This window comes from Heloderma suspectum, chromosome 7, assembly GCF_057233095.1.
Source record: "Heloderma suspectum isolate Gila_16-S chromosome 7, 16-S_ref, whole genome shotgun sequence".
Lineage (NCBI taxonomy): Eukaryota > Metazoa > Chordata > Lepidosauria > Squamata > Helodermatidae > Heloderma > Heloderma suspectum.
The window spans coordinates 118154290-118167590 of record NC_139464.1 but is presented as its reverse complement, the minus strand read 5'-3'; the positions used below and the strand labels follow the sequence as shown (position 1 = coordinate 118167590).

The window sequence follows — 13301 nt, the reverse complement described above, 5'->3', positions numbered from 1 at the left end:
GCTCAGCAAACAAAGAACCTAAGACCCAGAGAGGGTTCCAAAGCTAGATGGGAGTAACAACCCTATAAAATGAGTCTAAGATATGGTCAAGAAAATTGGCCCAAACAGAAAAGAAACTCACTGAACAAAAGGGCCGTTTGGTTGGGTGGTCTGATAATGCGGTTCACAATCATCAATGAGAGTTTTATCAAGAGTAAGGGGTTAACATTTAAGGACCCCTTAAATGGTTGGCATTGTAGTACACAACATTTCACAACTATCAAGCGTTTTACTGAGGATAAGAACTTCCAGAGGGACAGCAGTGTTCATCGGGGGCAGCAAAAACATGCGAAATGTTATGCATGTTTAGGCAGAAAAAAGTCTTACAATTCGTTGCATGCCCCAGCCAGTATGGCTGGCTGGAGGGATTCTAGGAGGTGTAGGCCTTTTTTTCTTTCTCAAGATGCTACTCTTTGTGCTGCTCTTTGCCGTTATTGAGGATAACCTAGTTTTGGATGCCAGGGCCAGATCCACATGGCAATGGACATGAAGCACTTTCAGGAGCACATGAAGCAAAAAATGTGGAGTAAACACAGCCATAATCCCCACTTTTCACAGGTCAAACTGCACTTTAATCTGCCTTACTTTGCGGCTGGCTGGGCAGAGTCCAGCCATCCACCCATAGATGCTGCTCAGCCAGCAAGAGAGGCCTGCTCCCGCCCCTCTCCACTGCTCAGGAAAGTTTAATGGAAGAGCTGATGAATGTTGGATAGTTTGTCCTACACCTCTCCCCCCATCGCATCCACCAACTGTCAACCAGCAATACTGAAGCCCAGGGACAGACTGACAGGCAGGCAGACAGGAGGCACTTAGGTCCCTGCACAGAGCGAAAGGGCTGGAATTGCCTGCCTTTGCTAGTTCCCTGGAGTCAGCTGGGGCTGCTGCTACCTCCACTTCCCCATCCGGAACTAAACGTCCTCCTCCTTCCCACAAACACACAGAAAAATCACACATGGGGGTCTATTCTGAAGGGGAGACATGAATGAACAATCCGCTGCTATTTGCAACAAACTGCTGCATTACTCTGAAGGGGCAACCTAGTGTGATTCCATGACTGGGGAAGGTTGTTCCCAGCCCTGTTCACGCTCCTTTGCTGTACTGGCCGCCCTTTCTCCTTCCTGGCTGTGTATTCCTTAGTTGTAGGTGTATTGCGCAAATGTGAAGCTGCAGCAGTATCGCCACTGTGAAATAGTGGCTGGCCCCCCCTTTCTCCTCCCTCTTCTGTGAATTCCTTAGTTGCAGGTGTATCGCGCAACCGCGAAGTTGCAGGTCTATCACCACTACGAAATGGCGGCTGGCCCCCCTTTCTCCTTCTGTTCTGTGTATTCTTTATTGTGCACTGCATATAAACTGGCTACTCCGCTATTGTGAATGGAACAGGGGTATTGATATTATGAATGGAAAAATGAGGCAACATATTGTGAAAGCAGCCCTACTGCAAAAGGGGGAAAAGAAGGAATGGGGCAGAGGAGGCGGCTCCACCCCTTGACCATCTCACTGCCAGGTCACAGCCACATCACAGAGGCACACCTAGGATTTAATGCGGAGGGACTGGGCATACTGCAAGGGAACCGCCTGGGAGCCACTTTAAGTAAAAAATAAGGAGTAAAAGGACTTTCAGAAAATGCAGCTTTTCAAGAGGGATGCAGCCGGTTGGCTGTGGATTGGCCACGATGTCATGTGTCCCTAACGAATTTAAGAAAACCTCCCATGTAGATGGGCCCCAGGTCTGGTGTGCTGAACACTGACTATGGCACAAAATTTAGTTTAACATTCTGCACTGGAGAATAATTTCTAGGGAAAATGATGCTTCTGGGGAACATAAAACAGCCAAATGTTATGAAGTCACCATTATGGATTCACATACAGAACCAGAGAATTGTGAATTTTGGCAACATTGCTAATGATCAGTTACTTTATTTTATTTATTTTTTCATTTCATTTCTATACTGCCCAATAGCTGAAGTTCTCTTTAATCACACTGAGGTATAAAAGATGTGCTTCATCTATGAACAAGCTCTGCAGGATTTGTGCATAAAACAGTAATTGTGGAAAGGTGCCTTTTGATCGAATTACAATTTTTCTCACTTGGAAGCCTTTCTTTATTAAAAGCTTTTGCAGGTATCTCTGTTATATTGGTTTGGATCTTGAGTTGTTTTCCACCAGAAGGAATGGGAATCCGATCGTGGGATGTACCTGCTGGCAGAAGGGGAGAGGTGAATTTTGTTGTTTCCTCCTTCCCCTTAGAACCCATTGCAACCCCTGAAAATTAGCTCTGAAAGGTTGATGGTCCCTTGTGAAACAGTGCAGGTGTGGGGACTTAAGGGGCAGGGGGAATGAGCAAAACTTACCACCCTCATTCCACCAATGAGATCCTTTGCTGGATCAAGAGCATTTCTATTCATGGAAGAGCATATCATATATCATCATCATCTCTATACCATTACTGAAGCTCTCTGGAAGTTTTACAAAGGTTAAAACATTAAAAATACAATATGCAAAATTTTAAAGTATAAAACCCACACAGACAATATACACAAACACAGCATATATCTAAAAACAACTCTGAGCAATCAGCCAAACTATAAAACAAATCCAGGATTAATTAAAACTCACCACATGCTGCCAAATGCCTGGGAAAAGAGAGAAGTCTTGACCTGTCGCTGAAAAAATAACAATGACCCAGGCAGGCCTCATCGGGGAAATCATTCCAAAATTGGGGGGCCACCACCAAGAAGACCCTCTCCCTTGTTGCCACCTTCTGAGCCTCCCTTGGAGTAGGCACCCGGACGGGGACCTTTGATGTTGAGGGTAGCATACAGGTATGTTTGAGCCAGAAGAGGCACTCCATCAGGTAGGATCCAAGCCATTGATAAATAGCACTTGGTTGTTAATGTGGGAGGAAACTATCTGTTTTTGTAAAACAAAAGAAAACAAGCAAACAAAACAGCAACAATTAAGACAGCCATGCCACCCACAGCTATATCAATATGCTAGATATTAAGGACATCTTAATCTATGGTGCGGACTAGTATCGCTGTTGCATGGTTGGTGTAAGCTGAAGTAAGGAAAGGAAGTGGTTTGATTTACATTCCAATCTTATTCTTGTTTACTCAGATGTAATCCCCTTTGAGTTTAGTGGGGCTTCCTCACAAGTCAGTGTGAACAGCATTGCAGTCTGAGCTATTAAATATGTAGGAAAGAATTAAGATGAGGAGTCTGTGCATGTTAAAGATTGGTATGATTCTGGCTGTTGTGCAGCCTTATAGCCTGGGAAACTTTAAAAAATGAACAAACATAGGGCTGGCTCACACACTGATGTCCATCACTCACTGCTTGTAAGATCAAGTGATAATTTGCATGTATGAACGAGATTACAAATTAATAGGGCTGCAGGTGAAAAGGGAGCTTGTTTCACCAATATTTTCAACAGGATCAGAACCCCCCCCCACCCGCACGGTTTTTCAGGCTGTGCTTTGAAAGGGGTCAAGAGGATTTGCAGAGACAGATATTAGAGACTGGCTGGGCTCTCCCAAATCAGTGATGTCGACAGCTTTGCCCTCGTTCTTAACTGGCAAGATCAGTTATGCAGCCCTGTGACATAATTCTGTTCATGATGTGAACCCCGATTGTTTGGGATCACCCAGATGATTAAACAAGGAAGGAAAAATGGTACTGTACTAAAGCAGCAGCAAAGATGGGAAGCAAAGAGAACAAACAGCAGCAAGAAAATTAATAAAAAGATGAACATTAAGGGGATTCACACCCACACACTCACTATGTTTGGTCCTCAAACTGAAACAGGCAAAGAAGTCAAGTCCAGCTTTATTTGCTAATCACCAATGATTGCAAACATTTTCCCCTTATCAGTGTTTGAAAATGACCATCGGGTTGCCTGCATGCTTCTCTCCAAGCTGTTTAGAATATTTGCTAACAGGAAGCAACCATTGCAAAAGAACAGCATGTTTCTATCTGATGGTGTGTTGTGGTTACTTTTATACTTCACAAATACAGCAAAAACATCCCCAAGACAGTCCTGCCTCAAACACTCCCCCCGGCAGCAAAACTTTTAGTTTCTTTGGCATGTACATCTTGTACTTAATGCCATTTCATGTTTTATGGTAATAGTCACTTATTGTGTAGTCGTAGGGTGCCAGTCACAGCTATAGATGCTTCAGCTGAATAACCAGATGGGACCTGAAACCCAGGGAATTATTGTTCCTGCCATTCCTAAATAGTGCCTCAATCCAAACACAGGATTCCAGCTTCCGAGAAAGGCAACAGAACTGTGATTGAAGGATGGGGCACATCATCTCACAAAGACATGTTTATGTGAAAAGAATATTTTTTAAAAACCCAAATGTAGTATTTTTTAAGGCATGTCTTAAAATTATTGATTTCTAAATTAACACTATTGCCTTTCCCAAATAAAATGTGTTTGACAAATAGCGCACAGAGCCAATGAAAAGTCTGGCTATTTTCTACTTTCAAACATTTATGAGGAGGAAAATAAATATTGTTTGTACCTGTTAATTTCTATTTGCATTCAAAAGTGTCTTTTCTGCTGGGTGTGGGTGTGGGGGAACCAGGAGGAACTGAAAACTGGAAGCAACTGATGCCGGCTTGCACAACGTGTGACCTCCCATGTCAAAGAAAGTCCAGCAGGGGCTCAATAAATCTGTTTTGGCTCCTGGCAGGTCACGATGTGGCTGGCGGGTTGTGTTTGGCTTGGACAGTCACATGTTGTACAGGCCAGCTTTCATGGCTAACCTTGGAAGATTACAGACTTTCAATGTTTGCTAATTGCAGGCAAGCTTTCTTCAGGCTGGATGTTTCAAATATGTATAAGTGAGAAAAAATATATTGCTGAATGAGGACATGTGCGAAACCCTCCCCAGTAAATTAAGATGGTAATAGTGGAGGAAAACTTCGAAGGCTTGATTGGATTAGCCCTGTGCCTTGAGCAAAGATCTCATGGTGCAAAGATCAACCTTGGGACAAGGAAGCAATGGAGAGTTCTCCTTCAAAACACCACCACTGTTAGTACTTCTGTCTCTAACACAGGTCAGAATACATCGTTTCCCTGTAAGGCAGAGAATAAAAATAAAGGATGAACCAATAGGCCTTCTGCAAACACACATACATAAACTAAACTTACATACATAAACGAAGATAGTTAATAGTTAACCAGATAGCTGGTTCATAAGAATAAATCCAAAATGCATATACGGGCAAGACCTTTATTAGGATCAATGGGGCTTATTCTGAGGTTAGTGTGTATAGGCTGGCCCAAGCACAGGATTTCATTAGCTATTGACCAAATGCGGAAAGCGGGGGAGTCTCCATAATTTAGTTGCTGAGAACAGAGTGTTTTCATTTTCTGATTAGAACTGACTGTTTCAGTTATAAGACATGGGTAAGGCCCGGCGTGCTGTGGTCCATGGGGTCACGAAGAGTTGGACACGACTGAACAAGAACAACAGACAAGGACCTGGCAAACATATTCTGCGGTGAGCTAAATACTTAATACAGCTCAGGCCCTCCATTTGTTGATCCTTGTTTCATGCCAACATTTTATGGGAAGAAAAGTAGAAGAAAATGGATTGCAAATTGCATTTTGCTCATTACTGTGTGTGTTTTCAGATCTGCCACATTACTGCAACACAACAGGGTCGCGGTAGCAACTGGGGCTACGTTCCTCAATTGTGAAGTTTACTCAGCAGCCTCTGGTGAAACACTTTGTCTGGCAGATGCTGGGTGGGGCGTGGGGGGGGGAAGCATATAAAGTCTACAGGATTTCCTGCATTTGCCCATTTGTTGGTAGCACTCTTAAAGATGTCTAAAAGGCTGTGGAGGCAGAACTTCCTTTTGCAGAAGTGATGCTGGTTCTTCCTCATTCTTCTACTGCCCTATTTGGACATCCTAATCTCCCCACAATTAGAATTGTGCGATGGAGTGTGCTAGCTCCGCCCCAGCATCACTATGCTTGTAGCCCTCCACAAGTTGTTGGAGAGTAAGTGTTCCCCGATTCTGCTCAGCGACATCCAAACCTGGCACTCTGGGTTGTTGCGGGAGAAACAACCCAGAGTTTTAACTCAACAACGAACCATGGGTTCCAACCAGCGGTGTAGTGGTGGCGGGTCACGCCAGGGCTTTGCTCCGGCACTTTTTTTGAAGCCAGCCCCCAGCTGGGTCGCAGTCTGCTAGGGAAGGCAGAGGGAGTGTGGGCGGCTGCCTCTTGGCTGCTGGCCAGACAAGCAAGTGAGCGAGAGAGGGAGCCTGAGGGAGCTCTGCAGCCTCCTCTAGCCCCCCCGCCCAGCTCTTCGCTTCTCCGCCTGTCCCTGCTCCGTGCCTGTGTGCCCAGCGCTGCCCTCGTCTCCTGCAACCGGCCACCCACTCAGGACTGCTGCTGCTGGCCATGGCGGCAGCAAGAGAGTGGGGTGGGGGCGCCCTGCGACCATTATTTACTTATGGGGCAGGCAGGTGGCTAGTTTGTGCCAGTTTTTAGGATTTATCACACAATCCTAGGCATGTTTACTCAGAAGTCAGTCCCACTAGGTTCAGTTGCCAACTGGGCGTTCTCCCAGGTAAGTGTGCGTAGGACTGCAGCCTTAGCGGCCTTCCAAAGATCTCTGGAAATTGAATTCGAAATAAAGACCCATCGGATTGCGCTGTTAATTCTTGAACGTTAATTTCTACAGTAAGCAGAACTGCCAAATGCAGCCTGCTCTGTCAGCTACACTTTTTGGCACAATGTTGGCGTGTCCCTGGGCAAACAAACCCTGGTGGAGGGGAGGGAAACAGAAGAAAATCAGTTGAGGGGAGAGGAGAAAGAAGTGTGTGTGTGTGTGTGTGTGTGTGTGTGTGTGTGTGGTTCAATCTAGCTGGGTGCATGGACGTTTCTGTTGCAGGATGGGAGAGACATAATGAAGGAGCTTAGGGAAGGCTAATGGGTAATGTTGGGGCGCTAAGAGAGTGTGCAAGGGGACTGTTTCAATGAGAAGGGATCTGTCCAGGAGGGCTGAGCTGAGAGGGTGAAGCTTCCGTAGAGTATCATATTTTGGAAACCCAAAATGTTTGTGTCTGAGTGAGTGAGTGAGTGGTGAAAAAGATTTTAACACCCCTGCATTTTTTCTCAGACGTCCAATGGAAACAGCCTGCCTTCCTCTTGGCTGCACTGTTTTTGGATCCCAGGTGAAGGCTGCATATCTTACGAGGTTGTATAATCTTAGAAGGGGCGTGGCTGTGAGGGGGCCTGGCTGTGACTGTCATGAAGGGATCCTGCACTTCTGGATTTGCCTCCACACTACTGGTTCCAACTCTGGGTTGTTTCTCCTTCAACAACCCAGAGTGCCAGGGTCAGACATCACAGAGAACAACCCGGGAACTCGAGTTGTTTGCCAAATCTTTAATGAAGCGGAAGCAGCGAGCAGTTGGGAGACAGAATGCTTGCTCACTCCCACATGGTCCCAACAAACAACCCATGGGTAGTCTTTACGTGCAAACTGGGCCTATGTTGGCTGCCTTTCCAATCCTGCAGTAAGGAAAGCATCAGTTCTGATGACACTGTATATTTTTGTGAGAAGAAAAATTTCACATGAGTTCTTTAAGAAATCTCGGGCATATGCCACCTGGACCTGGTGACATGTTAACTTTCATTTGTTGACTAGCCCTAGAGCTTCATTTCTTGCCACACCTATCTGTAGTTCTTCAGGCACTGTCCTTGAAAAGGATTCAGGCATGAATATCTGTCTAACTTTTTCCGAAGTGAAGACTGATGCAACAAATTCATGAAACTCTTTCGCAAACTCTATGGTCTCCTTTGAGCCAACCACCTTTCCTGTCTAGTTATTGTTCCTGAAATTTCTGCTTAAGGAATTGTTTGATGTGTGGTTTATGTTTTGAGCAATAACCTCGTTGATTGACATTTCTTTTGGTAGGCTTTACTGTAATACTTTGTAACTATTTTCCAGGCAGACAGATGCTGTGATGGGAAAAGCTACACTTACTTTATTGCAGCCCAAGACATTTTGCTGAGGTAGAACAGCAAACCATGGTGCATGGTACTCAGGGCCAGCCAAGTTATTTTGGCACCTGAGGAAAAACAAAAACCCACAAGTGCCTCTCCTTCTCTCTGGCAGGAAAAATGCAAACAAACAAACAATAAATAACCACTTGCTTGCCTTTCAGGACACCCCAAAGCAGCTGCTCGAGGTGGCTGCCTCAGTTTGCCTAGTGGTAGGGCTGGCCCTGTTTATTACTATTACATTACTAGTAGGGCTGGGGAGTGTCAAGGGCTCCTTGGTGGCCTCTCTCAGTCTAATCCAGTAGCCAAGTCCAGACACAGACAAATGGATTCTTTTCAAAGCTTTATTCCTCTTTTACAACTTAACAACTCTACTGTTAGCAACTAGATATGAGCAGCAGAGTACCTATGCCCTATGTTGGAACAGTTGGTCCCTGTTTGAAAGGGAATTACTGGCAGACCCCTGAACTTAAGGACAAGGGAGAGTCCCTCCCCTTTTCCCTTGGATCCTCTGGGCGCAGCTGTTGTTTGCGTGCCAACCGGGCACTACGCCTCCTTTCTGCGCCCTCCATTTGGTGCCACTCTCTGCGTCAGCGTCACGCGTCCATCAAGTCTGCTTCCTGCGCTCTGTCACTCCCAGGACTGCTATCTAAGTTAGGAATGCGGGTGGGAGGAATCTCCGTCAGCTGTTGGCCCTGGGAAAGAGGAGCGCGCTCCTCTCCCAGGAGCGACTCCTCCTCCTCAGAATCAGAACTACTCTGAGATTCTATGGGCTCAGTGTCCACCCTGACAGGGAGGGACCCCCTGACCCACCTCGTCCACTTCGGGGCTTCCAAGGTGGGCCAACCTATGTCGGGCTGCTTTGGGTCCAACGTGACCTGCTTTGCGCACTCTGGGGCCAAAGCAGGATTCAGATGGCCGAAATGGCTCCCCCCCCCCCGATTCACCACGTGAGCCCTCTGCACCTTACCTGGACCCTCAGGATGCTTGCCGTCAGCCTTTTCAAGGGAGTCACCATTTTGGTGACTCCTCTATTTCCAGAAATCCTGTGCAATGGTGGCGATAAGGCACGCAACATTACAGGCATTTATGCCTGTAATGTTGCGTACATGGTGGCTTTACAGCTGCCATTTATGTAGGATTCAATTTCTGGAAATAGAGGAAGTTGTAATGGCGACTCCCTCAAAGAGGCTGAAGGCTGCCAGCGCACGTCCCTAAGGATGGACGAAAGTCCCTTACCTGGTCCTGCAGCTTTTTTCAGGGGTGGGGGGCGGCGCTCCGCTTCTCCCCCCGAAATTCTTGGCGGGTGGGAAGGCGCCCCGCCCCTCCCCACCGAAATTCAGGCCGGGGGGGAGGCGCCCCATCCCTCCCTGCCGAAATTCTGGCCGGGGGGGAGCGCCCCATCTCCCTGGCCGCGAAAGAAAAAAGTAAAGTAAAACAAACAAACAAACACGTAATAGGCTACGTAAATCTTTACGTAGCCTATCACGGCTGACTTTGAAAAAAAAAAAGCGCGTACGCAAATGGCAGCGCCCATGGGCGCCGCCATTTGCGTTCCTTATTTGGGCACGGATAGTCTACGTAAAGATTTACATAGACTATGGCAAAAATAAGGGCAACGCAAATAGCTATTTGCGTTGCCCTTATTTTCTCCGTAGTCTACGTAAATCTTTACGTAGACTACCCATGCCCAAATAAGGAACACAAATGGCGGTGCCCATGGGCGCCGCCATCTGCGTACGCACTTTTTCCCCCCCAAAGTCAGCCGTGATAGGCTACGTAAAGATTTACGTAGCCTGTCTCGGCTGACTTTGAAAATCAAGCTGTGATAGGCTACGTAAATCTTAAAGTAGCCTATCACGTGTTTTTTGTTTTTTTTTTACTTTACTTGGAAATGGCGGTGGTGGCAGCTGGCCGGAAGAGTGGCCGCCGCCACGCTGCCGAAACGCCGCCGAATCGCCGCCGAAACGCAGCCGGGACCCGCCGCCGCGAGGTACATTTGTGCGAGGTAAGTCCCATCCTGGGGGGGGGTGCGGGGGGGTGTCGGAGAATTTCCCCACCAATTTCGAGGGGCCGAATGCGTCGGCATTCGGCCTCCCGGAGATTTGTGGAGAAATTCTCCGACATCCCTACACGTCCCGAGGCTCCAGATATGGAGCAGAGGGCTCACACAGCTGGGTGGCGGGGGAGGGTGCGAGGAGGGGCAGCAGGGCTTCCAAACGATCTGACCCATGTTGGGTTGCTTCAGGCTGATCCTGACCCAGTTTGGGTGTGGCCCAAAGCGACTCGAAGCACCCCGCTTTGGCTTGGAATTCAGCTCTGGAGCCAAAGCAGTGCACACCCCTAGTTACTAAGCCTCACCTTCCCCACTGCCCTGACAACAGTGAAGTTCTAGGGCAGCCTTACAGGATTTGTGCCTTTGGGGAGACAATCAGAGACTTGTGGAGCCTTTGAAATATCACTAGCATGCAAGCGGAAAGCAGTGCCACCCAACTGAACCTGGCAACTGGAGTTCGCAAGGCCTGGTTCTGCCATACAGCAGGGTGAAGAAGCACCTGGGCATGGAACAGATGATGGCAGGATCTGGTGAATGGCTCACCAGTACCTTGGAAAGCGTGTTCAACTCCGGAACCAGGGGAGGGTGTGTATGCCCATCGGGCTCTGCTCCAAGCAGAAAACTGTCTTGAGCTGGTACTGATGGTTCAACAGCCCAGGATAAGGCAGACCTAACAAAGCCCCAAGCTGACCAGGAAGCCTTTATAGTCAGTGCTAGGGATGTTAGAGAATTCCGCCATGGATTCCAGTGAGGCCAGATTCTTTAGACTCCGGCCCCCCGGGCTCCATGGCGGAACGGAGCAATCCCCCCCGCCACCACGCAAAATTGTCCTGGGACGGACCCTACCTGGTGTCGGCCGTCTGGTCCGTCCGCTGCCCCTGGCCTGCGGCCCCGAATGGCTGCCCCAGTCTGTGGCCACCATTTGCGTCTCTGCATTAGCCGGGACCCACAGCACCTCAAAACCATAAAGAGCCAGAAAGAAATGTCGTAGCAGTTTTTCTCAGCCCAACTCCCAAATTCAAGGTGCTTCCTACTCCTCTGTCCAAACAGACATCTCCACAAACTGTTCCTTACAGCCTGCGACAGGAAGATGCGTTTGGCTCCAGGAACTTCCAAGACAGCTTTTTTTTGGGGAGGGGGGAGTTTCACCTCATGGACGTGAGTAATTCCTCAGGAGACACGGATTGGATGGTTTGGCATCAACTAGCGGCTTATCCCAGCATGCAAAAGGAGCAGGCTGTTGCTTTTCTGAGCACAAGATCATGAAAAACAACAAAGGAGCACCCTCTAATGGATGGCAGGAGCAATAACTGCCCGTGAAATCTTATTCATGGACAAAAAAAGCTAGAAAAAGATGGGCGGTGAATAGATTGCTGATGCGGAAGCACCTTAAATCGCTCTTTCTTCAGCACATACCAGGACACCCTCATCTGGCCCTCCTATAATAAAACCATTCACTCTCCATTCACACCTCCCCTTCCTGGTCTGGGCCATTCACATGACATGGCCTGGTTTAGAACGTTGACCGTTTCACATTTCATAGCGTTCTAATTCACACTCAGATCACAGATTACATCTCAGGATGTTTACAATTCAGGCTTGTATTCAGGGTCAAACTCTGCATTCTGTTTTTTTTCACAGCACCTCTGTTACGCTGCAGAAGAAAATAAGCGTACATCAGGCTCTCGGAGTCTACAAGATTATCCACTATGGGCAAAGGGGCGGGGGGAGTTATAGAAGGGTGCAATCTTCATTGACAAAAATCAAGTAAGGGTAGATTTAAGAAATGAGAGAAATTACTAGAAGTAAGGGAAATATAAGTGGATATGAGGAGACATTAGAATGACAACTTGAAGAAAAATAGGAAAAATAACTGTGTCAGTTCCCCTCTTGGCCTTTAAATAGTTCTTCTCAAAGAACTCTTGAAGGCCATTCACTTGGCTTTTCTTTCCTTGGAACTGCTTGTTTCCAGACATTTTCAATTTGAACAGATCCTTTCTTTGCTTGGCAACAACAACAACAAAAAATCACCATAATCACTGATAGCCCAAACATGGCAAAAGCCATCCAATAATAGGCTCGAACCTCTTTAACATATTAGATCTCCATTTTGGTAGATTTCTCCTTGTCTTATTGCTGTAGCAAAAGCTCTTTTCCCATCATCAAATCAATGTTCTTGTATGATTAGACTTTTGCGCCTCTTCTTGGAAAGCCTGTAGATGTTCCTTTAAATATTCAACAGGTAGACACATATTAGAATTGATCCCAGAAAAATCAAAGACAGCATAATAATAACAAAAGACACTGAGGGCTAATTAATGGCAAAGTTTTGGACCTTTGATTTCAGTATCAGGCTCTCTGCTCCAGTTCAAACTCTCAAAAAAAAAAATGCATGCAGAAGTATTAGACAATACAACAGACCCAAGATTATTTAACTGAATTGCTTCCTTTTCCCAATAAACCTGATATCTTACTGCATAGAAAAGGCCAGGGGTAACCTGATTAATACATACCATTTGAAATGGTCCTGTTGTTCATAACACTCACGAGTTCCTCTCCTTTGCATTTGTTGTATCTGAAATATACTTTTTCACTGGATTACTGAGGACTTCAATCTCTCAAACATTCTTGTGCATGACTCAGTCTCATATGCAGCTTTGTCACCATCCTGGCTGCATTTCGATTGCTGGTGCCCATTTCTTATCCACTGGGCTAGCCCACTGCTGAAAAAGGGACAACTGACTTTGTTTCAAGTCCAACTGAAAAATTTCCAAACATGTCAATATTGTAAAAAATCTATGGGACACCATGATTTTTCTGGATCTCTCTCTTGGCCAAACCTCTTTGTCTCACATCAGCTTTGATCATCTGGAATTTCTGGTTCAGGAATCACTGCAACTGGTCACACCTGATATTCCAGGCTTTTTCTTCTCCAGGCTTGATGATCTCATCCATTAAGTTCTCCGAAATCTCTTGGATGTAGAACGCCAGGGCCACTGTATGCTTCACCACCTGTGAAACAAGCTGGATAGTTGCCAAATCAGCTGGTGACCACTGCTTTTTCTAACTGTCCCAGCTTGGAGTCTCGTACAGGCCCCTGCTGGAGATTTCATACATTTGCAGCCAAGTTTGCTCTGTCCCATAAAAGTCCGGATCAGAACACGCCTCTGTCTTTCTGTA

The 13301-nt window shown here is 46.7% G+C and overlaps 1 long non-coding RNA gene across 3 annotated transcripts; it reads right to left on the bottom strand.

Annotated features, from left to right (window-relative positions):
• Positions 1-1922: 1922 nt before the first annotated feature.
• On the bottom strand, positions 1923-12705 carry LOC146340234 (uncharacterized). Of its 3 annotated transcripts, XR_014784496.1 has the most exons (6): positions 10968-11013; positions 8049-8133; positions 5031-5122; positions 2656-2949; positions 2391-2495; positions 1930-2238 (listed from the first exon to the last, which is right to left on the bottom strand). It is a non-coding gene; the product is annotated as an uncharacterized LOC146340234 (long non-coding RNA). The 3 variants fall into 3 exon arrangements; XR_014784495.1 differs by lacking the exons at positions 5031-5122; positions 8049-8133; positions 10968-11013 and adding exons at positions 12207-12346; positions 12635-12705; XR_014784494.1 differs by lacking the exons at positions 5031-5122; positions 8049-8133; positions 10968-11013 and adding an exon at positions 3818-3961 and having other exon boundaries at positions 1923-2238.
• Between the last annotated feature and the right edge of the window lie 596 nt (positions 12706-13301).